Source organism: Anser brachyrhynchus (genome assembly GCF_964034855.1).
Source record: "Anser brachyrhynchus genome assembly, chromosome: 7".
In the NCBI taxonomy this organism is placed as follows: Eukaryota; Metazoa; Chordata; class Aves; order Anseriformes; family Anatidae; genus Anser; species Anser brachyrhynchus.
In genome coordinates, this window is record NC_137701.1 from 30,924,621 (window position 1) to 30,950,655 (window position 26,035).

A 26,035-nucleotide genomic window follows, 5' to 3' on the forward strand; every position below is an offset into this window, starting at 1 on the left:
GTCTTTTAAATAGACTGCCCCTGGCTGCCTGCCAGCCCCTAGCTGCAATTTGAGATCCCAATGACACCTCAGCTTGACTGGGTGCCAGCAGCCAGGGCCCTATCAGTGCACACTCGAGCCGGTGGGGGTGGGGTGCGCAGCTTCTGACTTCTGGGCTTCAAACCCCGGGCAGTGATCAAGGATAATATTATGAGGAGAGACAAGGGGAGGAGGAGGGGGAAGGGGAAGGCGAGGATGGGGAGGGGAAAGACAGGGGAAGAGAAGGAAAAAAAAAAAAAAAAAAAAAGTTGAGATCTTCACGGTTTAAAAAAAAAAATTAAAAAAAAAAGGATAGAAGGAGAAAAGTGGTTGCAATTGGGTTGCGAGGCAGTTTGGGCTGCGGGGAGCCCGGGAGGGAGAGGTCAGGGTGCTGAGTTTGGGGAGCGAAGAGGGGGGTGCATTAGTAGGGCCTGATCCTGCTGCTCTCAGTCTCGCTTGGGGTGGAGACCCCCGTGCCCTGACCGGGTGGCTGAGGACCCTCGGCGAGGGGGGAGCGGGTGCGTGCACCCCACCATCAGCTCCAAAGGTGAGATTGGCAGGGAGATGGCTGGGTGGGTGCCAGGGAGCTGCTCTCGCCCACCCTGCTCCCAGGAGGAGCCTTTGTGTGTGTGGCGTGCCCAGCTCTCCTCTCCCACCCGCCCCAGCCTGGGCGAGGGGTGAAAAGGCAGGGGGGGCTTTTCCCAGTGCCAGGCTGTGCCCCTGACACCCCCAAACAGCAAGGGTTAACGCGTCCGGACAGGGAGCAGGAGGGAGGGCTGGGCTGCTTGTAAGAACTGTGTTAGATTCCTCTTTGGAAAAGTTCGCTGTTGCTCAGGGCATGCCAGAAAACAAGGGGAATTTTGCCATGCGAAGTCCAATTTGCACGTTTTAGCTCATTCTTCTTCTGCCTCTCGCCCTGCACAAAAGTGTGTGTGTGTGGGGGGGGAGAAGTTTAAAAATAAAATAAAAAAAAGACTTTGCAGTGCTCATCCTCTGTCCTGGACAGCTTGCGGTTTGCTGCCTTTTGTTCCACCGCTGCATTCCTCAGCGTTACAGCTCTCCGGGCCCTGGTCCTTCGCACTTGCCTCCCTCAGTGCTCATTCATTGCTAGGAGTGGGGAAGCTGGAAGCGTGGCAAAGGGAATCTCCGAAATTGCCTCGTGCAGCCCGGTGGCCAGCCCAGGCAGCTGTGCGCAGGGATGTTACACCTGGAGGAGCGGCTGGGAGATCGCTCCCCAGCACAAGCCCACGGTTATCTACCGGGGAAACTGGAAGGCATCAGGCAATTCTGGGCGAGGTTCACGGGCAATTCAAGTCACCCCCCCCCTTCCACACATGCACACGCTCCTCCAGAGCCTCATATTCCCCAGGTTTCTTTTTAGATCAGGCAGCTATGCAGCTGCATTGCATGGATTTTGCCACTAGAATGCACCCTTATCTATGGTAAGAGGACGGGTGCTTGCTTAAAAACATTAACTCTTTCTTCACCAAAATTTCCCCGCTTAAGACCTTTTTTTTTTTTTTTTGCACATCTCAGGTGTTCCTTGTTTTACTGCCTTCCTACCCCACGGGAGCTCTGCAGTAAGGATCAGCTCCCTGCCGTCCTTTTTTGACCCCCCTCTTTTCAAAAAAGGAGGCCACATTTCTGAGCTTTTTTTTCTCTTTCTCTCAGCCAGCAGGTTTTCCAGAGGTTTTATTTGATCATACCTGAATCTCTGCTTAGATCCCAGTTAACTGCTGCAAAATAGGCACCCCTAAGGTAAGAAAAGCAACCCCTTTGGATTTTATCTAGAAGCATTATTAAATGGTTTCTCCAGTTGACACTTATGACTTTTACAGCATATTAATTGCATCCTGCTGCTGATTTTTATGAGGCTCTGCTGCTGGTCTGACTGGGTGCCTTGCAGAAAATAGCACCGGGCAGAGGAGCACTTCTCACCTGGAGATTTGGAGATTTTTTTTTTGTCACTTTGCGACAGGGCAGGAGAGAAGTGGCTTTCCTTTTTCTCTCCGCCACCCTGTAAGAAACAGAGTTTCCCGAATAATTTCTGCTGCGGAGACTGCAAGAGTATGGAGAGGGGTGGCGGGGAGGTTTCCCTCCCACTCCAGGCTGCAGGACACGAAGCGGCGAGGCGTGTAGGGAGCTGCCTTCATGCAGCCCAGCTGCAAGCCCTGGCACAGGAGAATTGGGCACGGTTGGATCGCTACGGGGCAGGGATCCTGCGAGGCAGCCCCAGGGAAGCTGCCCTAATTTCGGGCTGCCTGGGAGCTGTCTCCCGGGCTTTCAGAGCAGGCCACATCCAAGTGGTGTGAAGTTGTCCTGAGGCCACCCTCGCTTCCCTCCTACGCTGAGTTGCGAGGCTGTGCCGGGACCTTCATCCATCACAGTGCACCTGGAAACTCTGTCAGATGCTCAACCAGGGGAAGGTAAAGTTTTAGCCATGAGACGTGCCCTGATAATAGGTTTTCTGCCAAAATATTGTAGTGGCCTTAACCATGAGGATCCATACTGCTGAGCCCACGGGTAGGGATGGAGTTGCAGATGAACGCTTGGTGTGTGCCAACATGCTCCTCACAAGGGCTGGCTTCTTGACATTGGTGCTGATGCTCCAAAAAAACCCACTGCTCTGGGAACAAAAGACAGCAATGGGGCAGTGTACGGCTGGTCACGAGCTGTAGCAGAGCCCACAGCTCATGAAGATTTCATTTCTCCTGGCTTTTTCTCTTCCAGGGGAGGTCACAATGATGTTTTATGTTTAAAAGACATGCTTTCTTATTTTGGGGGAATGAACACAAGGAAACCAAGGTTTCTGTTAGTGTCTGCTAATATACTTCATTGCTATGGGCTCTATTTGTTACATATAGCTCCTTCTTGGAAAAAAAAAAGAAAAAAGAAAAAAGAAGAGAAGTAGTCATTTGGAAAAGAGTTACCATTCTTTATATCTCAGATACGTCACACTTCATTATGATACTCTCTGTAATGTGCAAAAGCACTGACTTTCCTGGGCATGATAATGAAGATGAAACATGTGCTTTAATCAGTTTGGGCTAATCTGTGTGTTTTGGAGGCACTCAGAACATCAAACAAGTTCAGGCAATCTAGAAAGATTAAGGGCTGAATCACAGATACATGAATGAGATTTTTTTTTCTTCTCCCTCCAAAACCACTGTCCAGTTGGTGTAGATCTGAAACTCATTAGGAAAATAATGCTTATACAGGAGATTTTTTTTTTTCATGTGCAATTATTAAAAAACACCAACAGGTTGTGAAATCAGGTGCCTCAAGCATCATTACGAAAAGAGCCGATATTTCATCCTTGGTGTAAAAAATCCCAGAGGGCAAAATGACAAGTGACAAAAGTGGAACCGATGGGGCAAGCCTGGGGGAGAAGCACAAAAAGGGAAGATGGGCAACAGCAGGCAGTGCAGATACCAACATGCTACTTCACTTCGCATGGAGACTGGGTTGAGAGTCAGGCGTAAAATCGGATTCCTTCCCAAGATGTTTGTCCATCTCTTGGATGGTGCCTCCATCCCTGCTATGCTAACCCCAAGAGGTGTTCACAGCTTCACGCCGGGAGCCCCTTTCCAGCAGGCGCGAGCAGCCCGCGCTGCAGCGGTGGGTGTAGTAGAGCTAGCGAGGGCTAGGTGGCATACTGGATTCGTTGGAGTCACCTCCAAGGACTTCCTTCCACATCCAGCAAGGGCTAGGCTGAATGAAATTATCTCTTTGCAGGCAGCTTTCTGTGTCATTAAAAAAACAAAGCAACCGATGCTTCCAGTGAAGACAGCATCAATGTTTTGCTTTCTAACATGCCTCATGGGGGTATCAATTTTAAACCGCATGTAGGAATGGAGTCTCCCCTCACCAGATCAGCGCCTGGGTGTTCTGCGTGCCTGGGTTGGCTCCGTTTCACGTTATCAAGGCTCGGCTGCCAAGATTTCCAGCGATGCCTGGTGACTGGGGTGCCTCCATCTCCCATTGCCACCCGAGTCACCTTGCAAGGTGTGGGGGACATCAGCTCCTGCGCATCGCAAGGCCCTTTCGCAAGAGCCAGAGCTTAAAGCCTGTACTGGATGTTTAAACGATAGAGGCAGAACTTGCTCAGGGGACAAATTCCTCTTGCCTGAGCACAGACGAAATTAGTTTCTTTTGCTAACAGGGAAAAGACAGATGTTTCATCACGAGCAGACAGCAGAGGTTCCCCTTTGCGCCTTCCCGGCCGGTGCAGAGAGCTGAGGCCTTTGCCTCGCTCGAAGGGCCTGAGCGGGGTCCTTGAGCGCGGGCAAGTGGCTCGGTGTCCCCCGGGCACACACGTGGGGCCATTTTCCCCCTCCCAGGCCCACGGGCACGGGCCTGCGTACGCGGTTGTGCTTGCTGGGGATGTCAGGGCAGCGCAGTTTGTCTCTGGGGAGGAGGCTGGCCTAGTTCCAGAGGCTCGGGAGGGCCGGGGAGGAGTTGCAAAAGCAGCTTCGTCTTCCCCTGTCTGCCACAGGGCCGGTGAGGCTCCTGTATATCAGAGGGAACCGGGTGGGTTCAGACGGCTGCCTTCGAAAGCGGTTGGGAATCTTCTTGTCGAGGTGCTCGGCAAGCTCAAAATATCCCCGCGATTCGCTCGCTTTCCACCTCCACCTTCCCCCGCTCCGTGCTGCCCACATTCTTTTTTTGTTATTAATTGTTTTAGATTCAGACAATGCCTCTCCTTTGGCCTCAGGCAGGCGCACTGGCTGAATCACTAAAACACTTTAACACACATCTGCTGAGGCAGCAAAAATCGGTATCTCTCCTGCTCTCTCTTTTTTTTTTTTCTCTCCCTTTCTCTGCCTCTCCAGTATCACAGTCAAAAGGTGACCGAGGCACAAAGTAGAGCTGGAATTGGCTGAAAAGAGAAAGTGCTCCCAGCTGAAGGGCAGAAAACACCTGCATCTAATAAAAACAAATGAGAAACATCATCAATAACCAGTAGAAAAAAAATGGCATAAATAAAAGGAAAAGTATAAATTCAGATGGTCTCTGGGAAACTCGAACAGATGCCCCAGCCTGCTGGCTTCTGGAGGTATTGTCTAGTTATTTGCCTTGTGATGCAGTGAAATACAGAGGGTTGCCATGTCTCTCTGGCATAGAGTAAGGAGCTTTAGAAACCTTGCTGATGCCACGGTGATGGGTGGCTCATAAATAAGTCAGATTGTTTCCCTGGGGGGAGAGGGGCGTCTCCTGGAAGAAGCAAGCATCCTCTGAAGGGCTTTCCTTTTGTCCCCCGTAAGGCATTGCACGTTTTGCTGGGAGCATTAGGAAAAGGGTTTAGGGAAGTAAGCATGCTTGGAATTGACCAAGCAAACAGAGGTTTCTTACAGGTGTGCTCACTGTGATGTGGGGAGGCACTTTGCCTCCATGATCATGTACCTGCCGCCTGGCCCCATGAACTCGTGATAAGCGGTGGTTTACCTGCAGGAGATGACTCCTGACTGTGACCATCAGCTCCCTCCAAGCCTGCTGTGTCTGCTCACTCCTGAAGAGGTGTAATTTTCATAGAGAGCCCCGGGGTGGATATCTAGCTGCACCATTGAGAGGAGAGGCTATGGATGGTTTGGAGGCTTCCTAAAGGTGAGGAGACATGACCTTTCCAGCCGGGCTCTGAGGAGAGCTCAGAAACCAGGCTGCCTTTTCTGCTGAAGTGCTGCAGAGGTTCCCTGGGGACATCCAAAATACTTGGGGTTTTGGGGATGGGAAGAACTGCCCATGCCTTTTCATATTCCTTCTGACTAGGGAAAACTCCTTCCTTTCTTCTCCCTTCAGTTAGCGCACCTTGATTTCTTGCAGAACCTCCTGCTGTGTGATCAGATGTCCGTGTATAGCCTCCTTTATTAAAGTTGTGCCACTCAAAGGACAGGTGAGATCCTCACCAATTTAATCCAGGCTGAGGCTTAGGCCCTCAGCCTCCATGTTGTGAAAGAAAAATATCCTGTCTCCATCCCATCCCAGAAACTCACCCGGAGCCTCATCCCTGAAGGTCTGCAGAGCGCTGTAAGGTCAGGAATACGTGTAGTCTTTTGGGGTCCTGCTGAGATGGTGGGGACAGCAGCTTCTGTGACGGGGACGTAGGCTCATGCAAGACTTGATGGAGACGGACCCAAACCAGAGGGGCCCACAAACGCTGCTTGGATACATCCTCTTCTTAGCCGCCAGTAACTGGCCTGGATGTGGGCTCATGATTATATCCCTGAAGTAATTCCCTGGACTTCCCCTTGCCCCCACTCTATAATTATTCAGAGTTATTTTCTAATGGCTGTCCTGCCACTTGTTTTCTTTCTGGCTTTCTTCTTCTTCTGAGTAATGAAAACACATCAGTGGCCTTTTTCCAAGAACAGTTATTAAAGCAATCACCCCCGCCTGTCCCCCTCCCCTCGTTTAAAGCCTATCAAGCTCCATTGGATTTGTGGCCAGCGTTTGCATCGAATTACTATTTTGGGGTTGCCAAAAAAAGCACAACCAGAAAGTTTTTGGGGAAAAAAGTAAAAAAAGTTTTTTTAAAAAAAAAAGTGGAGGAGAGAGAAAGTTATAATCTTTCCAGATCACTATTAATTACATTTACAATAATTACACTGTTCCGGACGGTTACACTGCTGACATGCAGGAGGATCAGCTCTTGCGGGGGAACCTGTGTGTGCATCTCATCTTTGCCTTTCCTCTAGAACAAGACTCGCAGCTGATGCTGGGATGCCTCCATCCCCAGCGGGCTGGAGAGGATGATGAGGGTGAATGGTTTCACCCACTCAGAGGCAAAGCTTGCTCCCATGAATGGGTCCCAGCTCAGCTTGCCAGTTCGCCTTCTCTGAGGCCACATTTCAGTGCGATGTTTTGTTGGCCCATTCCCCTGACACTCCCGAGCATGAAAGAGGCTGGATGCAGGACTGGGGGTAACTGTCTAAAGCTGTTGTCCAAGGCAAAGAAGAGTTAAGGGACACCACCACCTGGTCATGGGCTGAGGTTGCCTCTATTCAAGTCTCCCAGGAATTTGCCCTTGCATGGACAGGTCTAATGCTCAACCACAGAGATTTCGAGCAGCCCTGGCGTGTCAGACCATTGCTGATTTATCCAGAGGGGTGTAGCGATTAGGGAAGAGAGCAGAGATGTCAAAAAGCATGAAGCTCTCCTCCAACCAGCCCCTTCTCCTGATGACTTTCTGAAGCCACCATCCTCCCCAGTCTCTTGCAGTGCTGGGATCCCTAACAAGTCTCTCTCTTGCACCGCAGTGCAAGTTATCATCTCCTCTCCTTGCCTCTGCTTGACAGTTCCTACTTGAAACCCCCCTCTCTTGTCCCAAGACAGAGGTGTGGGGATGTAAATACGCATCAGAAGCAAAACCTCAAAGGCATTAAAATAACACGTTTTGACAGTGACCCAGTTATCTGTGTTTTCAGAGCTGTCCCACTTCAGACCCATCAAAAGCTTTGGATCCCACATATTCTCACCTGGAATGTGATATATTTCATCCCTTACACCAAATGCCTTCCCAGAAACGGCATATCACACAGACCACTCGGTGAAGAGCACAAACACCCACTTACCAGTGGGGAAACATTTTTATACAACATCCACTTCATCTCCAGCCTGTGAATGCTGATCCTCAAGGGTAAGCTAAAATAATACTGACTCTTGAACTAAAATTCATAACTCTCCTGGCTGTGACAAATCACGGCCTCAACAAGAGATATTCATTTTATGGCATATTACAGCTTCTCTTACAATTTACCCGTCCCCCGGGATCCTAAAGGCAGTAATTATCTGTCTGTCCATCCAGGACCAACAGCCTTCCCTCCTCCCCTTTTCCAGCATCCTTTTCCACTCTCCAGTTGCCGGCTCCCTTAACGCAGGCAGCTGCAGTCATCAAAGTGCTGAGCCATGTGTGGTGTTCGTAAGCCAAGGACAGATTTCTCCTGCACTCCTGACAAATGGCTTGCAGCAGCGCTCCCAAACTGTTGCCCCACTTCTGCTGTAGTAGCAAAAGCACAGAGGTCAAGAGCTGTGGGATCTGCTAGCAGGCTGCTACCTTAACTCCCTCGCCTGGTTGGTGAAGGGAGACATTTTCACCCTGTGAACAAGACGTCCTTTGCCTTGCACTTTGCTTTCGCTAGGAAACATCCCCACTCCTGTTTCTGCCCTTCTGGCCCTCCTAGTGGAGCTGAGCGTTGCTCACGGATGATCCAGCAAGTCTTTGCCACCTTCCCAACCTCTGCGTGCCCCCTGACAAATGGTCCCTGGGACACACTGGCCCAAAGTGTTGAGAGTGGCCCATAAAACCTTGTTCGAAAACCCATAAATCATTGTTTCACTCAGTATTAAAAGAAATACTAAAAATGTGGTATTAAAACATATATATAAAATTATATTCACTAATATATATATATATAAAGGGCACATATGCATTATATATATATATAAAGTATATATATTTTTTTCATTTACAGGTATTTCACGTTAGGCTCAGAGAGAGAGGGAAAGGCAGATGCCTGTGCACTGGGTTGATGCTGACTCCTCGGAAAAGCCATCGGGAGGGTAAGCAGAGAACACAAACGCCTTGGCCAGAGCCAGCACCCTCACGGAGCTGTGCCGGGAAATGGTTACGATTCCTGCGCTTCTGCAGCCCGGGGAAATGCGGTGACTCAACACGCTCGTGCCAGTGGGCGACATCTCCGTGTCGTGATGCGTGTGAGCGCATCAGGAATCAATTGAGTATTCCCCCCGTGCGTCAGGCTGACAGGAACTCACTCAGACCAGAGGCATGCTCCGGCACATGTGACGTCGCGTCTTTGAAGGCACTGCTCGCAATGGTTTCGGGAAAATGCCAGCCAACTGTGGGCTGCTTGGCAAGAGGACAATAACGGGAACAGGGCAAGGAAACTGAGCCCTCCTATGATAGGAAATTCCAGGAGAGCTTCTCCATAGCAGTGGGTCTCATGACTTGCTGGGATGCATGGCCCTTTGGTCACCATCCGCCTGTCTGGAATGAGTCTGGTGTGAATGATGCCCCTAGACACTGGGCTTCCTCTAGGGCAGCTAACTTGCATTTCAGATGAGAGCCTGGGGATGAACAAGTATATGCAAAAAAGGCATCAGAGGGATATGGGCTCGAGAGGAATGAGCAGCAGCTTAAGAGGGTAGACGTAAAAGAACACAGTGCCATGAGGAGCAGGCAAGTTGCGAGAGTTAGGAAGAGGAGTGGGGTTTTTTCCTTTCCAGCAGCATGAGCGAGCTGGAGAGCTCTTTCTTGGTGCTGACATGTCACATTAGGAAGCTGCACAGCAAATGAGCATCCTGGCAATGGCACCAACACTGCAGACATTCATATACCAGCATGATGGATTCTTCCTCAGAAGGACAAGAACTTAATCTATGAACAAAATGAATAAATTTCAGCCAAAGGAAAAAAAATCATGCCTCCCACTTGCCTTCATTTTTATGGCCCATTTGCATGCTTTTTCCAGAGTTTTCAGCAGCCTCCTCAATCTTCCTGCAGAAATCCCTCAGGACAGCCTGATCCAATATAAACTTTACTGTAGCTGCTTTCCCAGGTGACTGGCTCCTGTAGCTATTCTCTCTGCTCTAGCTCTGCCCAAAGCCACTACTTGCTGCCAAATCCTTGATGTTTTTCTGAGGTCCCCATGAATAGCACATGTGGCTTGATTTCCCATCTTTTCCTTTAAGCCCCCTTTGTCTGCCTCTTGCAGTCTCAGGTTTTCAAAGAGTGGGCAGAGTTTTCCAGGCTTGCACTGTATGTCTTGCAGCCCACAGGAAGCCTCCTAAATCTGAACATATTTCAAGTGCAGTGGTGCTAGATGTCGGAGGGGTCCCATCTCCATCCTTCCACCACCTCATCCTTGACTTTACTCACACTCTTCCAAGTCAGTGTTGTAGCCCCTATGCCCTGACAAACCATGCTTGGAGACTCCACCCCAGCTCTCCGTACATACCTAAAAGTTGGCTGTCTGGCTGAACGTACCCTTTGCGCTTCTTCATGGTTGAAGACAGGCGTGAGGGATCTGGGATCCAACTTTTCTTGGATGCTGAGAAATGCTGTCCTTTCCAGGACACTTGACTGAATGGTGACTGCTCCAGTGCCCTCAGGGCTAAAGCCTTCAGTCCTTCCTCCAAAAGAGTCCGACTTTTGTGCCTCGGACTGCATGGCTTTTCCAGCAGGCTCAGGAGCCCTTTGGCCAAGGGCTGCTTGGCTTCCAAGGCCGGGCAGGGACGGATGGCTGCGGCCACCTGGGTACGGCTGCAGCCTGCATGGGATGGCTTAGGCTTGCTCATGCCCACATCCATTCCAGCTGGTGGGTGAGCCAGAAAGGCTGCTCTTGTAGCTGAAAGGGTAGCTGGAGAGTGGCCGTGGACAAAGTTTGGAACGAGGACTTCTCTTCCTGGAGCGTCCTGGACACAGTTTTAACTGAGCAGGATACATGTGGCTGCCGAGTACCAACACTAATCTTTTTCCCCTCTACCATAACCAGTTTCCATAAGCATTGTGAAGCTCAGGAAAAGAAAAAACAAACAAACAAACAAACAAACAAAAAGAAGAAAAAAAACAAACAAAAAACCCAAACACAACCCTCTGTGGAGGGAACAGATTAGTTAAGCGACTACATTTCCTGTACATCAAATGGGTGAAGACATACAGGTTTCCCGGTTTCCAGGGCACTGTAAAATGAAACACAATAGGAAGGAGGAATGAGATTAATGGGAAAAACGTCACGCTCTGCTCTCAGCCAGAGCAGCCGCACCAAAAACTGTGGGACCACGCCAGTGGAGCTACGAGCAGGATTTTGCCTTGAATCTGTTAAATGAGGACATTACCAGAGTACCAGATTACACAGCCGAGTTCTCCGAAGCAAATCCTGCTAAAGCAGAAAGGATTTGTTAGAAGGCTGCAAGGTCAGGGAAGCAAGATTATTGGTTTAGCAGCCTTCTGCTGTGCTGGGGACCCCAGGCAATGGCAAGTGTGGTTCTGCCCAGCATTTCACATCTTTTGCTTTGTCATTTAAAAACTTGTGAAAAGGAGAATGAGACGTTCTCCTTTCTTTCTCTTCAATATTTACACAGTTGGAATCACTCTTGCTCTGTGCTTTTTTTCCCCCCCCTTCAGAAAACAAGTGCTTCAATGCCCTTATTTTCTAAATAAACTGAACATGCCCACACAAGTGCACCCACGAATATTAGCAGCCCAGAGCGCATGACCACAACAACGAACCATTTTGTCGTGCAGCGTTCATGAATATCGTGTTCATACCAGCCGAGCCCCCTGCTCATAAACAGCTCCATGGCTGCTGTTAACCAGCAGCCCTCCACTAATAATCTACCCTCTTCAGCCTCGTACCCTTGGGTGACCTCCCGTTAAAAGACCCCACTATCGCTGCACAAATTGGCCACAATTAATCAATGTAGCTCAAGGATTGCAAATTACTTTCACCTTTGCCAGCCCTTGTTTTCAAGGGACCCTACAATAACAAACCAAGATCCACTGCCGGCAAAATAGTCACATGTATATATATACACACATACACACACACTTTTTTTTTTTCCAAAACACCAAAACAGCTAAATAAAATCTTTATTTTATTTTATTTTATTTTATTTTATTTTATTTTATTTTATTTTATTTTATTTTATTTTATTTTATTTTATTTTATTTTATTTTATTTTTATTTTATTATTTATTTTTTTCCCAGTCCTTTCTTCTATTGAAACGTATAGCCCAAACTTTGATTAACATTAGCACAAAGACACCATATTTTTGGGGAAAAGACAGAGATCAATTTTAACAGGCTATGCGTCCAATCAGGAAAAAAAAAAAAAGGAACTCCCAATGACATAGCTCTGACCCTATAAAGGCTTGTGCTGCTGTCCAGTCCAGGGGGATGTCACCCACCTTATGTGTGACCATGTCCCCCCCTTCTGGTGTGGTGCCCACCCTAAGTACTACAAGACATTATGACAGCCATGAGGGGGGTGCTAAGCAGTTAAATAGCATGGGCAGGCACGTGCTGGTGCTTGAGCCCTTGTCCTGTTTAATTTGCTTGTGCAGCTGCAGCCACAGCCTCTGGTTTGCAGCACCCCTTTCTCAGGTGGCTTTGCTGGTGGCTGGGTCCCTCTATCCTACAGCGGGTACTTCATTTCGGGCGCTCTCCTCTGCCTGGTCACCAGTTTTCACGAAACATGTGGAAATGTTACAACCCTGAGGACCCCGCAGTGTTGTCAGTTTTGGTTGCAATGCGCCAGCATGTTGTGAAGCTATTGCAAAGTCATGGAGTGGAAGAAGCAGAAATGCCCCTACTCCCGAGTGTCACAGCGTCGTGGTGGCGTTTTATCCTTCAGAAGCCTCCGCCAAAGCCGCAGTCTGGAATTTGTCCTGCTTCACCTTGTTTTAGCACCTGGGGTTGAAACGAATTTCAAAACCAGAGGGAAGCACAAAGAGCTGGCACACAGTGGGGTCCTGGCTCTGATCTCTCCAGAGCCACTGACTCACTCTGTGATCTTCAGCAAGACTGTTGACCTGCCTGTGCTTTGTGCTACACAGCTGGAAAATGGAGAAAAAAAAAAAAAAGAAAAAAAAAAAAGCAATGGGAACTTCACTGAAAAGAGCAGATGCAGAGATTTTCTAGATAAACAAATCACCCAAACCCTGCCACTCCAATTCCCTCCCCCCCCATCCTGATGTCTTCTTTGCACCTTATAGTTCAAGCAAGAAGCAGTTTAAAGTGGAAAGTCTGGGGCTGTGTTTTCTTACATGTCCTGGATCCTCCTTTAACTGTGAAAATGTTCAAAGTGAAAACTTGACCTGGCAACAGTTTCTGCATGACCTCGCTTTGGCTGTGAAATCCACTTCAGCTTTGCAGGAGCAGATTTTTATAGTCTTCTCTGGTAAAGGAACAAAAAGATTTTTATTATTATTATTATTTTTCTTCAAGAGGAAACTTCATACAGGCTGTGTGTTATGCTTTCTCCCAGCGCTCAAGGTCAAATCAGCAGTTCTCTTCTCGCTGTTCCCCACTCACTTTATATCACCCAAAAAATAAATCCCTTCCCCTCTCTCTCCCTACAGATATTCCCCAGCAGCGGCAGCAAGAAATGACAGAAGGGCGAGCAGGCAGCGTGACATTCCTGCCATTGCAGCCGCACACGGTAAAGCCTCACATCTAGGCAAAGGGATCTCGTAGCTTTAAGTTGCTAATTATAATGCCTAAAGGCAGTGTGACAAATGCTGCCTCCTAATTCAAAGGAGAAATGATCCACGGGATCCCTGTGCTATCCAGGGCTCCCAGGCCCAAATTCCCTATAGTGCGAGTCACGGCACTGGGGATAAGCACCACTAACCTCGAGCTCGAGGGTGGCCAAAGCCACTGCTGGTGAAGATTTGGTATGAGTGCTGTCCAGCTCAGTAGTTAGTGCAGGATCAGGAGCTGTGGCTGAACATCTGGGGCTCAGCTGGAGCTAACTCGAGCCTCCTAAAGCACCCCCATGCCAAAATGGCCTCTGCTGAACACTGCTGTAACTTGCTGCAGGCCGTGTTTGCCAGGGCACTGCATGCAGCACCAGCCACGTACTGGTCGAGAAAGCTTTATTTTTTTTTTTTTGCAGAAAAGGCTTCCTGGTGTGTGGCAGCGGCTGTTTGCATGCACAGCTGGTATTCCTCGCAGCTTGGCCAGACCCACAAGCGCTTGCAGCTCTGCAAGTGAGGATTTATGTGCTGCGGCTCTCTTACAAAGTTGAACTTTAGGTGATAACAAATTCTGAATGATGTGCTAAAAAAGCAACAGATATGCAATAAAGGCTGATCCTAACCTGAAAAGTCTTTCCCTCCTGGTCTGACCCTTGGAAAAGACAGCCTGGTCTCTAACACTGACCTTCCCCGTGGCCGTAGGCAAGGCGTCTCAACTTCTTAGCCTCATATGGTGGGGATAATAGACATTGACTTTTACTTGGCTAGCTCACACCTGTGTTTTCTGGGCTTGGCTTGGGGCACAGCATGTGCCAGGGACTGTTCCCTGTAAGGCTTGTGAAGGTGACTACTGCAGCATGGAGGAGGGAAGGGAAGGGAATTCAGCTGCGAGCCAAGCTGAGCTGGCTTGTGCCAGTCAGACTGCAGAGCACGGTCCCCGATCTCTTAGTTACAGGGATATATATGGCCTGCATTTCCAGGACTGTAAATGAGACATCACATCATCAGGGTCAAGAGAGTAACACACTAAGGAAAGGGATACAGGCCAAGGACATATTACCGTATTATCTTATTATTCCTCTACACTCTCTTTCAATCAGACTGTGTTCCCCGTGCAGCTTTTTACACGATTATGGGCTCCTTGGGGGCAGAGACCATCTTTTAGCTACATTTGTGCAGCCGCAGAAACAATGAGGTCATGTCCTTGATGACGACCTCCACACACTAGCGATGCTAATGATGCCTGGATGCTTGTGGGGAGGGCGAAGGAGGGCTCCCCTGCTGAGATACTACTCAACAGCCGAGGCAAAGGTCTGCTCGCTTGCCTCACTCATTCCAAGTAGGTGGAGGTTTGGTCGCAGCCATCCAAGGAATGCCTGTATGACATTTTGCAGCCAGACAGTTCATTTCTCTGTCAGAGATGTTCCCGTGCTGGGAAATGTTCACCCACAGCTCCACCTGCTTGAGCATTGCCCCTGCCACCAGAAGGGTTTGTGCCCACATGTGACTGCGATGTGAGGTCCCGGGGAAGGCTGTCAGAAGTCTCTTTGAGGCAACTTTTTATTAGGTGTTGGATGTCATAGCAAAGGGTTACTTTCCCTATAAAAGCTAATGTAGGAAAGAATCATGCTGTCAGCTCAGCCCTCCTACAAACCGCTGGCAGATTGAGTTCATGAGGGGAGCGGAGGTGGTGGGATGAACCACGCTGCGTTACTGGGCATGGCCAGGTGAGCTGCAGAGCTTGTGAAGCCTGCTTCTTGCTAAGAGTTTGACGTGTGAGGGGGCTGATGTTGCTGATCCTCCTGCACAGCTGGGGCACCTCATCGTTGTTTTGATATCTTCTCTTCCTTCCTGCTCCATCACCATGACACTGATGGCTTTGGGAGGACTCTCTTCTCCCCACATTTGCAAGCAAGCTCTTCTGCAACACCTGTAGCATCCATGCTTGTCTTTCTGGCCCCTGGCTAATGTGCAGTGGCCCTTCCTTCTGCCCACCATTCACCCCCCTCTGCGCTCCTGGCTGCTTTAAGCAGAAAGGGGTGAAGTGGTTTAGGGAGGGAGGGAAGCAGAGCAGGGAGAAAGGAGTTGGAGAAGCCTGAAAAGGCCATTCAGAGGTTCCCAAATGGGGTCACGTCTCTGTGTACAACTTACTGGGCCATGCTTTGCAGGCATTGGCAGGCTCTGATGGAGAGACACTTAGGGGAGGCATAAGCTACTATGAGCAGATGCCTTCCTGTGCATTTCCCCCAGCAGAGCAAAGCAGAATGGTGCATGAGTGTTACATAGGTCTGAGAAATGGGTGATAAAAACTCATTGTGCACTGGCCTGTAGCACATGCTGGGCTTACTCACCCTTGATAGTCAGACACTTGTCAGAGGGGGTGAACTGGTAGGAGAAACATAGCCATCCCTACTCTACATCCACTTTTTTCCTTGTCATGGGGATCAGAGACTCCTTGGGTTACATTTCTGTACATCCTGCATAGCCCTGCTGCCCTGTACAGATAGGGTAAGACCCTTGAAAAGCCACAAGCGTGTTTGCACAGCTACAGACCACCTGGCGGGTCATGCACTTTAGGGCATTCATGAAAGTCTTGTTGACCAACCCTTCAGTTCTGCCTGGCAGCTTCACACAAAAACCTCTGAAATCAAAGAGAAGTGCAGGACAAGCCCCAGTGACCAGATAAAAAGGAACAATCCCCAATTAGCACAAGGTGCAGAGCCATCTGTGCTTTCACATAATCCACTAGATGTGGACCTTGGGAGTAGAGGAGGAGCTGGTGTCAGCTTCTTGTGAAACCTACCTACTGCGGTTGGCAGGGCAGCAGGAAAAATGTATGGGATGCTTACAGCTGGACGAGTGTGGCCAGACCCACATGGGTAATGCCATGCCAGGCAAAACAGGAGGGATGGTGAGGAAGGAGGTGGTGGGGAAAATTAGGAGGTATATTGGTATGATCATGATTGTGGGAGGGAATATTTGCTCAGAACAGGAGAACAGGAGAAGCTGTCACATCTACCACATCCTGGTGACCAGGACAGGAGACTGGGTGCTGGGAAGCCCATTGAAACTGAAGACAGTGACTTTTGGGGTTATATTTAGGAGGGGTAACCTCCATCGTGAGCATTAATCCTGCAGTTCAGTGCTTCTCTTTTCCTTCCCCTAGGAATCACCTCTGGAAAAAACCTTGTCCAAGGGGGCTTTGAATTCTGTTTAAGACAGAGTTGCATGTTTCACCTGCTTTATCCAAACCAATCCACACTTTGCATGGTCTCCTTTTATAACAACATTTCTGCATCACTAATCGCTGGTTGTTGTTGTTGTTGTTGTTGCTCAGATCTGAACTATTTTTGCTTTTCCCAGAGGGAGAAATAAATGCATAGTATTATATTGACAAAGAGGCGAGGTTTACCCTGCATCCAGATGTGCCTAGTAGACAGTTGCACAGTGTGTTGTTTCTGTCTTGCATTATCTTTCAGGCTTTGACCCCAACGGTGCAAAGCTGAGCTCCTCAACCAGCAGCACGCTTTGAAAGAGGAACAGAAAAGGAGCAGCCATAGAAAATAATGGTTTCCTGCACTGAGGGCTGGGTGATTGCATGAGACAAGCCCAGGTTTGTATGCTTTTTGTTTCCAGTAGTGCCTGGAGTCCAGGCCCATTGCAGCCACCTGCACACACCCTGATCTTGTGTGCTGCACTGATCTTGGTGCTTGCTCCAAAACCTTCCGTCCAGCATTCACATCTCCTCCTGCCTAAGGTCATGCTCAGACCTGGGTACAAATATCCCACTTGTGTTTTTCAGTGGGTGGATCTACCTGAAGGTGGCTGAACACTGTGACAGATGTCTTGCTGTGCACAGAAACACTTGTGCTGATTTTTATTTATTTTTATTTTTTTTCTGTGTGGTGCTCTATGAGACTGCAGCAGCATATGCCAACCTATGGGAGGCTGGGCTCTCATGTTGAGTGCACTGTTTGTGATTAAAGCTCATAAAATGACCAAAGGCTGTCACCTCTCTTTAGTACGAGATACACAAGCAACAGGGAAAAGGTACTGACTGCTGACCTTGCCATTTTACTAGGCTATTTGCAGCCTTCCAGCTGGCTGCTACCTCTCGCAGTCAGGTTGTTCTCCAGGCTGAGCTATTAATTTACTTGAGAGACCCAGCATCAGACACTTTATTGTAACCCAAACTTGTGACAAGTAATTCATTTTGCTTTGCTGTAATTGGTAGTAATAAAAAAAAAACAAAACAAACAAAACCACCACCAACAAAAAAAAAACACCACCACCAACAGAAAAACATTTTCAGCCATCAGGTATCGATACAAGAGGCAGGCAGCTCAGCTGTGACAGCCCTTTGGAGGAGGAACTGGTGCTTAAGACTTGAAGTGCTCCTGAGTTTTGGTGGTGCCAGAGCCTGGGGCACTAGAAGCAGCACAAGATAACATAGAGAAAGAGAAGCTGACAGCTCTCTACAGAAGACTTGTAAGGAAATGGGCTGCAGCTCCTACCTGAGACAATTTCAAACAGATTTCTAGCTGTACAAGGGCTAACTCCCCCAAGACTGTAGGTCCTTTTTTCATACCTCACTCTGATGTCCATTTCTCTGTCGGGTTTCTGTGCTGTGCTTAGACTTGCTGGGTTCCCCCAAACATGTGGAGCCGAGTGATTTAGCAGCGTGCATGTGTGATTCATAGTTTTTAAGTAAGTGATGAGATTTGTAAGCTATTATAAACAGAAGGGCCCGGACAAATCTTGCTGCCTGGCTGAGCTCTCAGCATCCCCAGATGTGAAGGAGAGGCCATCCTTCCTGCATGCTTGTGTATAACACAAGGGCAAAGAGGAAAGCACAGTAAAGCTTGGTACCACATAACTTACAAGAGCGGCAGCTAATTTGCATTTTATCTAACACTCCAACAGCAAAATGCAATTGCTTTCACACACGCTCCAGGATTCCTACTACATGATCTTGGACACATGGATTTGATGGACAATGAGTTTTGCTGAAGCCCATTACAAATAAGGAAGAAATGTGATGAGCCTCCAAGGAGGTTTTGAGAGCCATGAGTGTTTGTGTGCAAAGGTTTGCATTACAAAAGACTCCTGCAAAAGGTAACCCTGTCCAAGCTCAGGATTTCTTTGCTGAAAGGTTTGGTTTTTTGGCCTTCGGGAGGTGGCCAGTCAAACAGACCACAAATGCTGAGAGATGGCCAGGAGGGAGCTGGCTGAGGAGAAGACTTGAAGAAAAGCCTGACCCTGCGATGAAGGCTCAGGCAGTCAGGGCACAGATTGTGCTCATTTTACTCTGGTGGCCCTACTTAGAAACCCTCATCTTGCTGGTCATTTTAAATCTTGCTAGTCAACAGCAAGTGTTTTAAAATCTGTCTTTCCGTCATATCTAGAGAAGCTGTCACAGTACTTCCTGCTTTTTTTTTTTTCCCCCCTTATTCCTGAGGACAGAAAAGCTATCCTAAAACTGAGTCCTATTTCTGGCATGTTATCAGCAAAGCGTGACAGTGGAAATCTCTGTATTTCATTATCTCCTTCACCCCCTGCTACAAGGAGCAGTCTGATCCGAGTGTGCTACTGCCAGACCAGTGGACCTGGTGCCTCTGGTCACTGGCAGCCTGTATGATACTGGCTGTTGCACCGGCCCCAGGAGCTAACCATTCCTGCTCATGACAGCTCCTTGGGCTGAACTTCAGGCACAAGCTCCTTCTGCTGGAACAGAGCCCTGCACCTCCATCCAAGGACCATCACTTAATTGTCCTCACCCCCAGCTTATTCCAAAAAATCCTCGTTTTTCTTCCCTCTGGGCTCTCGTGAGTGCTGCCGTGTGCAGCTCACCAGCTCTCTCTGCCACCTCTCCGAAGCAGCTGTGGCAGGGACGTGTTTCTGAGGCCTGAAACCCTGCTGGAGGAGGGCAGCAATGTAGACAGGTACCAGGAGGGCAGCAACGAGGACAGGTACCAGGACCAACATCCCCGCACTGCCACGCTCACACCTCAGGCAAGCCGACAAACGCCGCTGCGGGCCTACCCTCAGGCCACGAATCCAGGTTCCGGGCTGTTCTTGCAGGCCTCCCTCCCCTTCTTCCTCTCTTGCCAGATAATATGGAACAATATCAGGACTCACGCGTCTCATGCAGGGCCAGAGCGTCCCCTTTCAGCTGCCATTCCCGGGGTGGGTTTGTGTCAAGTGTCTGTCTGTCCTGGCGGGACGCGGAGGCACACCCTGCTGAAGAAACGATACGACCAACGGGCTGCACCTGGGACCGGGACTCGTCACAGTTGGATGGGTTTCTGCTTTCAGACCAGCCTGCTCCAGCCAGCTACACACATCCTCCAGGCAATTTTAATGTTCCTGGAAAGTCCTCCCAAAAACAATCACATCATCCAGATCAGCCGAACATGTGGCCTACTGAACGGCTGCCAAAATCAAATCCATGCGCCTTTGAGAGGTGCTAGGGGAATTGCAGAGACCAAAAGGCGTCACGTTAAACTCAGAGAGTGAGACACGCTGTCTTTGGACAAGCTTCTCGATGAGTCTGCCCTTGGCAAAAACCACCGAGCCCTCTTGGAGAGGAGCACGGCTCTGCAGCGCCCAGAGCCTCCACGGTGCGGGTGAGTGCCTCGGGCAGCTCCTCTGCTTGCTCATTTCTCCTTTTGCTTTTAGCACTCGGCTGCTTGGAGAAATGCCGGCCACTCCAGCCCGGTCTCCCCAGGAGAGACCACCCAGCGGAGGGGCTGGCTGTCAGGGAGCCCCTCTCGTGCTGGGTTTGGTTACCAGAGCTGGTCTCATCCTTGTGCTGTTAATCCAGTGCTGAGAACAATGGGACCTCAATCCCTGCTTTGAGTTTTAAAATAATGAATAGCAGCGATCGGCATCGTCAGCTGAGGCCAATGGGCCCTATTTGGTGGGGGATGCACCCTAGGAAATGGGTCTGTGGGGCAGCTCAGCTCCACACCAGCAGCCTGAATATGAAACCTGTGAAACCATAACCTGTTGAAAGCCTTCATCGCCCGTCTGCTTTCCCTTTGCATGACACCCTCTGCATTGCCTTGACACTCATGAGAGATTTTATAAGCAAGAATACCAGTGAACCCCAAGGATATTTCGGAGGATGTGTCATTTCCACCTTCCTACAAACAACAAAACCAAACCCAGAATTTCCCCTAGTTGCTTTACTGAACAGGCTTGCTGACTCCTGGGAAATGCACTTGCGTGTTTCCATTGAAGTCTTAAAAGAAAAGGATGAAAAACACATGACCTGGTGTCCTTGCAAAGAACTTATCTGATAACAGTCTTCTCCCATTGCTGGTTAGTCAGACTTAGAAGCCAAAGGAATGTTAGCGAAGGGGAAAAGGGATGAGATGTCAAATCTCCATTATCCCCGCCAACCTCCCTATCCACCTAACATCTGCCAACACAGGGCTAGTGCAGAAAAAATAGAGGCTACGCCTGCCAGATGGCTGATGGATAATGGCACCATTGTAAAAATTGGCCAGAACAGCTCAGAGAGCAGCCCTGCCACCCATCACAGCATGTGACAACGGCTCAGATGGCTGTCATTCATCTCCAGCCATAAAACTGGATCTTCCCTCCAAGACCCAAAAGACCTAATCCTGCCAGGTGCAAGGCTCTCTGCAATCTCCTAATGTAAGTGGGAGTGGAGGGTTGCTTGACGTCTCGCAGGAAGAAGCATGAATTGTTTTGGGTTTGTTGTTGCATGTCAGGGGTGTCAGGAAAGGAGCAGCTCTGATTTTGCCAGGGCGGGCTGTTGTAGAGAGAAGGTGCTGAGATACCTCCTGCAGGACCTTCTCCAGGGACGTCAGCCCTGTCACATTCCTAGCTTATTTTTCTTCCATCTCTTCTGCTCATTTGTGCTTTTTTGGATTGCTGTCAAGGAGGAAGGCTTTCATATTGGTTTGAATTTATACCTGAGTGACTCAGCACTGGGCTTAACCAGAAATTCAGTTGCCCCAGGGAGATACGGATAGAAGAAACAATTGTGTGTGTTGGCAGGGGGCAACTTCTTCCCCAGCCTCAGCTATTCACACACTTTCAGTTAGGAAAGCCTGAAGAAAGCTTTCTCACTTCCTCCCCACTCGTGCAGAACAGAAGCAGGACCAGGCATCGTGCTCCAACACGCTGAGCCGTCTCCTTCCTTCGTGCTCGGCGGCTCCTCTCCCATGCGTGTGAGGAGGTCTCAGAGAACAGCACTCCCGGCCTGTTTGCAGCTCTGAAACGTGTCAGCTGATTGCTATCTTGTCCTGCATACCTGTCTGGTGCAGAACATGTGTGGAGTATTAGCTCTGCAAAAGTGAGGCCGGAGCACTGGAGTATGCTGGCCGAGGAGCTGAGCTTTAACTCTTTCACCGCAGAGGTCCCTGCTCGCTGGTCACTGCTGCTGTACGTCAGAGGTACGGATGAAAGGGGACCCAGAGCCACCCATGGGGGTGCCAGGGGACCGAGGTGGGCACCCATGAGGTGAGCAGCAAATGGAGCTGGGGAGGCAAGGCCAGGACCAGCCAAAGGAGGCTGGGGGGTGTCATGATGCAGGACAAACTTACAAAGGGGACTGGATGAGTTCGTGACGAAGAAATTAACTGGGGGTTGATATATACGCAGAGAGTAAACATGCTTAAGCAGTCCTGGGGGAAACAGCATATATATTTGTCCTGTTCTTACTTTCCCCGGTCTGCTGGGCTAGATGGTCATGAGGTTAGACCCAGCACAGCTGCTTTCATGTCCTTATGCAATCTTGCAGCTCCCTGGCATCTGCCTTAGGATCATCTGTCAGATTATTGGTGAGCGGCAGCCAGAAGATATTTGCTGGTAGTACCCCCAGCTATACCCTGGCTGTTAGCTGGGCAGTTAGCACTGAAATGATTTCTTTTCATACTGTCAGTACTTATGACATTTTAAAGTACCTTCCTCCTGTTCTGCAAACCCAGGTAAGATTAAACTCTGAAGTCACTTGGAAATGAGGAGGCCAAAGCCCCCTCCTAGGGCACCCTGAGAGAAAAAGCTGGTGTTTCTGCTCCCACAGAGGACTTCTGTTTTCTCCTTGCTCCAGTGGAAACCCACAAGGCTGAATCTTACATAACACATTTAGTAAATGAAGCTTTGGAGGGGTCATTGTTTTGTGACCAAATGAAGTGAAAGAGTATGGGAAAGTCCCCAGAACTCCCACAAGGAGCAACAGGGACAGATGCAGGAAGAAGAGAAGACTGCTGTTGTGGTAGCATGAAACAAGGAAATCTACCAACCTGGTGGTAGGCTGTGAGGGGAAAAATATTACATCAGGAAACAGTAAAATTGCTCTGCTGTCCTGCAGGGGTCTAGCACAGTTTTACCAGACAGGGAGCGATGAAGCAGTTCTAAAAGCAGGATAAAATGGTGAGAAAGGAGCTGGTCCATGGTCAGTCACCTATGACTTCCAAGGTTAAGAAGGACTGACTTAGTGGTCAGTATTTTTTTGCAAGGTATAAGCCAAAAGCCAAAACAATCATTTAGTCTCATCAAAGTGGGAAGTACAAGACCATGAAAGCAGGAAGTAGTAACGTTGGTAACACTGGGCAATGAGGTCTGCCTATTCAGAAAAGGAGCACTTTAATAAGGATGTAGAAGTGTTGTGCATCTCATATAATCAGGCATATAATACTTGATAAAGCAGGATTAGAGAGGCCATAGCGGGTCCTTCCTCTCTCTCATCCTCTTTCTCTCACAAACATATGTATAGTTCTTGTCTTTGGAAATGTGGGAAAGGATTGCAAATATAGAGCTGTTATAAATGAATGAATTCATCTAGGGAATGCTATGGGTAATGTTACATAGGAATTCGGTCTGAACATGGGATTGAACTCATCTAGTTTTAAACTGTCTAACATTCAGGTATTTGCAAGCTGTATAGACCCCAGTTTAGGCAATGGAGAAAGATGTGTATCTCTATGGCATATTTATCCTAACCTGTCCCAGAGGTGGAGGGTATTCCAGGTTGGAAATGTATTTTTTTCTTCATTAACTGAAGGATCTAGACAGTTGCTTGATTTAGGATCCTAATTTATAATTGGCTGAAGGTGGTGAGATGAACCTCGGTGCAGATAAGAGTGAGTCCCTCCAGCCTTAGCATCTGATTTATTACATAAATATTCTCCTGCACTACATTTTGAAAGATACAAAAGTTGTTTTCCCCATGCAAGTAACAATAAGAAGTACTTGACAACACTGCAGAGGACCCCAAGGCCTTTGTCTTGTATTGAAGACAAAAGAATTACCAAAGCAGACTATTTTCTTCTTTCCTTTGCAACTAACAGAAGAAGAAACAGATTTCCAGGAATTCTGTCTTTTTAATGCAAATGTTTCAGCATTTTTATTTTTTGGAGATGACACAGCCTTTTATGAAACCAAGATTTTAAAGGCAGTTTGCATACGGAAAGTTCTCATCAAAACCAACTTTTATGTAACTTTCTACAGCATGTGTTAAGCTCTTCTGGATACAAGTACATAGCTTCTCTGTAGAAATATTCCTCATATTAATAATGGGGATCACTGTGGGGTCTGGACCGTCTGCAGGCTTTTAGATTACTTAATATAGCACAGCTAGACAGAAACATATTCATGAGCCTAAAATGCTCTTCAGGAAAGGGCAGAGACAGACACCCCCAGGTTATACATGCTGGTTCCAATGTCATAGGGATTCAACTAATCTGAAGGAAAACCAGGCACTGGTATGAAGACACTAAGGCTTCCAAGAATGAAGGTGGGATGAGTCAGTTGCTGATTTGGGACTGGAGATCACAAGTGCTGCTTTGCTGTCCATGGAGCCCTGCTGCAGTGAGTGGGGCAGTCCTGTCCACTGGCTATTCTTCAAACCTGAGTATTGAATCAGCAACATCCTATTGCAGGTGCCAAGATTTAAACCTAATGAGTAATCCAAGGAATTCCCATGAAGATGTTACAGGAACAGCTCACATATTTCAAACTAGACATGTGCTTCAGAAGGAGGTTGAAGTCCCTCATTCTGGGAGTATGATGAGTCATGGGGGACTGCCCTGATTCAAACACAGTTTTATATTCCTCTCTAACAATTTATTTGTTTACAACCTGCATCATAAGGCTTATTTCTATGTCTTTTCTATTTGGACATCTTTCCATGTTTCGGCTCTAGATTTTTTTTTGTTTATATTATATATTTTCTGAGGGCTGGTGATTCAAACTATGTTTGAGGTCAGGGAGTGACATTGTGAACACAATGGCATTTTAGCATTTTCAGTCATGTTCTCTAGCCTTTTCCTAATAGAGTGATGTAGTCTCTGTTGGTCACCAAGACCCTGAGGCTACAAAGTAATTTGGCACAAATCTCAGGGAATAACTCTTTGAATTTCCCTTTAGAGGTGTTCTCTTCTCAGCACACCTCATTTCTGTCTCACTGAGAAGCTTGTTTGCTTTCACTGAGGTCTGCAAAACTTTTTATGGTTTCCTCAGGGATTTAAATACAAAATGCACAAAAAATATGACTATAGCTGGGACGGAAGGTGGCATGCAACAACACCACGCAAGTACTCCTGGTGTGCAAGGGATGATGCTCTGTCAATCTCAAACCACAAAAAGGATTCAGGAACAAAAATGCAATTTCTCTGCAGTAATTCAGCCAGAAAACCAAAGCTAATGGGCTTTTTCCTATGAAATGCAAGCTGGAATCCTCCACCATCACAGGCCGATGTAGTCTTTGCTTAAGCCCTCCAACTTTAGGGTGCCATCAGACAGTGTCAAGGTGTTTGGTTCCTAGCATTTAATGAAGAAATAAAGAAAAAAGTGTATTTTATCATGCTCCTGGCTCCTTGCAGCACCTGATAGATATTTGACCCTCTCTGTTTCTGGTTAGCCAAAGGAATTCAAGAAGACTTATTCTTCCGTTGGGATATTTTAACACTTTTAAGCCTCACACATGGAGGAATTGCCCTGGAATTTTCTCTTCTGGCGTGGGAGGATGTCCTATGTCCTAAGCTCACACTTGGAATTGCACTGGGAAAAGGGGGTTCCTAATTATCTCTGACTTCAAGACAGTTAGGCTTCAAAGAGATCCATTGCTCTTTGCTGGGCTGAGGAAAGCTTTGGAGTTGTGGAGCAGCCTTTTTCCTCCACTTATTTTTTACAAGGATATATATACAACTCTTTCAGAAACGCTGTGCTCTGACTCAGGCAGATTAAGTGGTGGTGCCTCTGAGGAGCTGTGATGAGGTACCATCAGGGACAGAAGATACTGACGTAGAATATTCTGAATGCAGTCAATCTGTATGACTTAAGACAAAAAGCATCATTCACACTTGCACACATCCAATTGGCAAAGCCTGCCAATACCCACAGAACAACCCATAGAGTTGAATCCTTTCTCAACCACCAAAAACATAGAAGGGAGAAAAGAATGTCACTTTTTCTTCTAGCCTAAAAACAAATGAGTTTTTGGAGGGGCTGTTAGTATCCTGAACATATGGCAACTCCTTGCATTGCCTGGGGAAGTTTTTGACTTTCCAGTAGAAAAGCTGTTAAACAGTAATTGGGGACTGGGTGTATCAAGTGTTTATGAGTCTCCCATCTGTAGGCCAGACAGGAACATCTCATGATGACTGCTTCACAGTACCGTCAACCCATCTGCAGAACTGTCTAGTTGACCCCAGGTATGTGATGGACTTGGCAAGAAACAAGAAAGAAACAAGGAAGGTTGGGGGAAGGGAGAGAGGTGAGGAAAGGAAGATGGGTGGAAAAAGAAAAAAATATAAGGTGAGGAATATAAAT

General features: G+C 48.1%; 3 long non-coding RNA genes across 5 annotated transcripts in view; all 3 read left to right on the forward strand.

Moving 5' to 3' along the window:
* Positions 1 to 192: 192 nt before the first annotated feature.
* Positions 193 to 2,941, forward strand: LOC308198446. The gene is made up of 3 exons (XR_013953925.1): positions 193 to 1,598; positions 1,690 to 1,776; positions 1,857 to 2,941. It is a non-coding gene; the product is annotated as an uncharacterized lncRNA (long non-coding RNA).
* A 2,016-nt stretch (positions 2,942 to 4,957) lies between these two features.
* Positions 4,958 to 19,479, forward strand: LOC308198445. Of its 3 annotated transcripts, XR_013953922.1 has the most exons (6): positions 4,958 to 5,622; positions 5,839 to 5,908; positions 6,001 to 7,651; positions 8,487 to 8,574; positions 16,711 to 16,844; positions 17,034 to 19,479. It is a non-coding gene; the product is annotated as an uncharacterized lncRNA (long non-coding RNA). The 3 variants fall into 3 exon arrangements; XR_013953924.1 differs by lacking the exons at positions 16,711 to 16,844; positions 17,034 to 19,479 and having other exon boundaries at positions 5,042 to 5,074; positions 5,470 to 5,622; positions 8,487 to 11,693; XR_013953923.1 differs by lacking the exons at positions 16,711 to 16,844; positions 17,034 to 19,479 and having other exon boundaries at positions 8,487 to 11,693.
* Positions 19,480 to 21,178: 1,699 nt separating this feature from the next.
* LOC308198447 overlaps positions 21,179 to 26,035 on the forward strand; it is a 30,901-nt gene continuing 26,044 nt past the window's right edge. The window contains exon 1 of the long non-coding RNA XR_013953926.1: positions 21,179 to 21,657. This is a non-coding gene — a long non-coding RNA (uncharacterized lncRNA). The remainder of the gene's footprint in view (positions 21,658 to 26,035) is intronic.